We start from the raw sequence: 4,409 nt of genomic DNA, 5'->3' as shown, positions 1-4,409 counted from the left end.
TGGAACTCTGTCGTTATTTCTGGTCAATGTTATTAAGTTGTCCTAATTCTTCATCTAATCATGTGGCTCTGGACTGTTGTCATGTAGCTGTACTTCTTTCAGTCCCCCTGTCAATCCTAGCAAATATTGCAATGCTGATGTGGGTTTCCATATCCTTTAAAAGGAAATTATTATCAAAAAGGGTGTACTGAATTTTTCCAAATCCTAAAACAGATACAAGTTCAACCAAAGCCTTTAAATTCAGACCACTTATTATGAAAGAAAATCTCCATGCAGTTTTGGTACATTGGATATAATTATAGCTTCAGAACTAAAAAGACAAATGAGATTGATCATTTAGACTCATCCTGCTTACTATTAATATGCAAATTAATGTTTAGGGTTGATTCTGTGCTCAGCAACTTTTTTTGTTAAAAGATTTTTAGAGTGCAGACAAATCTTAAAATATGGATTTGGTGCATCTCTAAAGAAAATACAGTTTTGAAATATATTGTGCAAAATGAAATATTAAATATTGAAATTTTCTATTTAATTAGAAAATAGGGCATAGTTGTAATTATATTTATTGATCATTGTATGATCTTTTTAATGGAGTGCAGTACCTGCCTTTATCCTCTAGATGTCACCATTGCAATTACAGTCTATATATCTGCATATACAGCTATCGAAAAAGTGTCAATAACAGGACGCACAGTTGCCAACATTTTAAAATGGGTTTCATAGACACAGAGTCTCATGTATCATCATCATTACCATTTATTTATATAGCGCCACTGATTCCGCAGCGCAGTACAGAGAACTCATTCACATCAATCCCTGCCCCATTGGAGCTTACAGTCTAAATTCCTTAACACACACACACACACAAACAGAGAGAGAGAGAGACTAGGGTAAAAAAAAAATTATAGCAGCCAATTAACACACTAGTATGTTTTTGGAGTGTGGGAGGAAACTGGAGCACCCGGAGGAAACCCACACAAACACAGGGAGAACATACAAACTCCACACAGATAAGGCCATGGTCGGGAATTGAACTCATGACCCCAGCGCTGTGAGGCAGAAATGCTAACCGCTTAGCCACTGTGCTGCCCATGATAGAAGTCTCAGTGGACCCCATTGAATACATGGTATCTTTAAATATTAAATACATGTATTACGCACACAGAATATGGCTAATAGAATAACTTTTCCATCTGACATCCACAGCAAGAAGAATTTTATTGTGTACTTGGTCAATATTGAAAAATTGGGACATATCTTTGGACAAAACTTGGGACTGTCCTTGGAAATCAGTTGCTTGTGATGTTGGCTGCACAAATTTATTCACATGTAGCAGGTAATACAGCCAATGACTGTCCAGTCTGGCTGCTTTGGTTCAGTGAGCTCCAGCAGCCAATTGGAGCTTATTTAAGTTTAGCGAATTCCTATTGGCTGCTACCCTTCATTGAACAAAAGAGTACCAGCTATTCAAGAATGACTTTCGGCAGCTGACGTTGCATGTTCCGGGCCCTGTATGCATTTGCCGCACATGGTGTGAGTGGGCCCTATTCACTAGTTAAAGTGGCCCTTCACTTAACACAGACCCCCCCCCCCCCCAAAGGTAGTCACAGACCCAGGTTTGACCCCCAAAACACCACCACCGCTTCTCAGCTCATCTTATGACACAACAATGGAAGAACCTTTGATTTTATCCGTGAGAACAACTCCGGACTCTTTAGAGAGGCCGCAATTCTCCTGGTGTGAAATGCGTTGATGCACAGCAACGGAGGCCTTATGATGCGTTTTGCATCATCATATCACACCCACCGAAGAGCACAGTGGCCCATTTCATGTGGGTGAAGAAGGGTGATGACACGACTGACATCACCCAACCCACCCATCCTGAATTTGAAGATGGCCTTGGACAAGAGAACAAGGGCAACATTTTAGGTATGAAGGTGTCCTGTGGTATCTGGCACCAAGACATAAGCAGCAGATGCTTTAAGTCCTGTAAGTTGTGAGGTGGGGCCTCCATGGCTCGGACATGTTTCTCCAGCCCATCCCACAGATGCTCGATCAGATTGAGATCTGGAGAATTTGGAGGCCAAGTCAATATCTTGAACTCTTTGTCATGTGCCTCAAACCATTCCTGAACAATGCAGTGTGGCAGGGGGCATTATCCTGCTGAAAGAGGCCACTACCATCAGGGAATACCGTTGCCATGAAGGGGTGTACTTGGTCTACAACAATGTTTAGGTAGGTGGTAGGTGTCAAAGTAACATCCACATGAATACCAGGACCCAAGGTTTCCCAGCAGAACATTGCCTTCTTTCCATAGTGCATCCTGGTGCCATTACTTTCCCACGTAAATGACGCATATGCACCTGTTCATCCATATGATGTAAAAGAAAACGTGATTCATCAGACCAAGGCCACCTTCTTCCATTGCTCCATGGTCCAGTTCTGGCGCTCACATACCCATTGTAGGTGCTTTTGGCAGTGGACAGTGGTCAGCATGGGCACTCTGACCGGTCTGTAGCTACACAGCCCCATACGCAGCAAGCTACGATGCTCTGTGTGCTCTGACACCTTTCTATTATAATCAGCATTAACTTTTTCAGCATTTGTGCTACAGAAGCTCTGCTGTGGGATTGGACCAGACGGGCTAGCCTACACACCCTATGTGCATCAATAAGCCTTGGAGGCCCATGAACCTGTCGCCAACTCACCGGTTGTCCTTCCTTGAACCACTTTTGGTAGGTACTATCCACTGCATACTGGGAACACCCCACAAGATCTGCCGTTTTGGAGATGCTCTGACCCAGTCGTCTAGCCATCACAATTTGGCCCTTGTCAAAGTTGCTCAGTTCCTTACACTTGTCCAATTTTCCTAATTCCAACACATCAACTCCAAGAACTGACTGTTCACTTGCTGTATAATATATCCCACCCCTTGACAGGTGTCATTGTAACCAGATAATCAATGTTAGTCACTTCACTCGACAGTGGCTGTAATGTTGTGGATTATCGGTGTATACTGTTGGGAATCTATATGGAGGAGGGTATATGCTGTTGTGATATATCATCATCATCATCATCTATTTATATAGCGCCACTAATTCCGCAGCGCTGTACAGAGAACTCGCTCACATCAGTCACTGCCCCATTGGAGCTTACAGTCTAAATTCCCAACATACACAGAGAGACTAGGGTCAATTTGAGTAATTTTATAGCAGCCAATTAACGTACTAGTATGTATGGAGGAAGATATATGCTGTTTGGATATATGGAGGGAGGTATATATACTATCAGCCCCGCAACGAGGGTGGTTGGTCGATGCGACTGCCCAAGGCGCAAAGCAAAGGGGGTGCAATGGCCGCCCCAAGACTGAAGTATTTTTCTGAGATTATATACCAAAGACGCACACGGCATCTCTACGGGTCCCAGAAGACAGCCGCAACCAGCGGCGCCGGATCCCTGCAGCTGACGTGGTCACGTGACCTAATCATGTGACGCTGCTTTCACTGCAGAAGAGCCGACAGGTGCCGGCATGGAGAAGCGAAGAGGCACTCTATGGTAAGTAAACTACTGGAGGGAATGGAGAAGTAGGGAGTGGGAAAGGGGCTGGGAAAAGTTAACAATTTATTGTTCCAGGGCGGGGGTGTGGAAAGTACACCTGTAAAAATGAAAGAGAAGTAGCTAAGTGATAATTCGTCAATAATTAAGAAAGTGTCATTTTAGCCAATAAATTAGTAGATAAATGTTAGTTTATCTGTTTATAGTCATGTAGTAGCGTGATCAAAGGTACAGGGTGGGTGCATGATGGTCAAACTAGCAGGGGTCTGAAACACAGGGAATCACAGTAGTAACAAAATGCAGGAGCAAGGATGAACATATATATTCTGGCACTGAGAAGTGCTCAGAATTCTCTTTAAATAGAGGCACCAGCTTAAATTTGGTGCAAGAGTGGAGGCTGCTATAGTAGCAAAGATGGGACTAAATTAATATTAATAGATTATAATATATATATATATATATATATATATATATATATATATATATTCATGCATTTGCAAATATGTGTAACAGAATTGTTTTAGTAAAGTGCTAGCCACACCCCCACATTAGGTTGGCCACACCCACTCGGCCCATGTCACTCCCACTTAGATGGGGGGCGCCGAAGCCCTGTCTCGCCCAGGGCACTAAAATATCTAGTTACGGCACTGTATACTATTGGGATATATAGAGGGAGTTAAACACTTTGGGATATATAGGGGGTGTATATATACTGTTGGGATATATAGGGGTGTATATATAGTATTGGGATATATAGAGGGGTCTATATATACTGTTGGGATATATAGAGGGGTGTATATATAGTATTGGGATATATAGAGGGGTGTATATATACTGTTGGGATATACAGAGGG

The sequence above is a fragment of the Mixophyes fleayi genome, chromosome 8 (genome assembly GCF_038048845.1).
Source record: "Mixophyes fleayi isolate aMixFle1 chromosome 8, aMixFle1.hap1, whole genome shotgun sequence".
In the NCBI taxonomy this organism is placed as follows: domain Eukaryota; kingdom Metazoa; phylum Chordata; class Amphibia; order Anura; family Limnodynastidae; genus Mixophyes; species Mixophyes fleayi.
The sequence above is the reverse complement of the archived record's forward strand: the minus strand, read 5'-3'. Positions refer to the sequence as shown.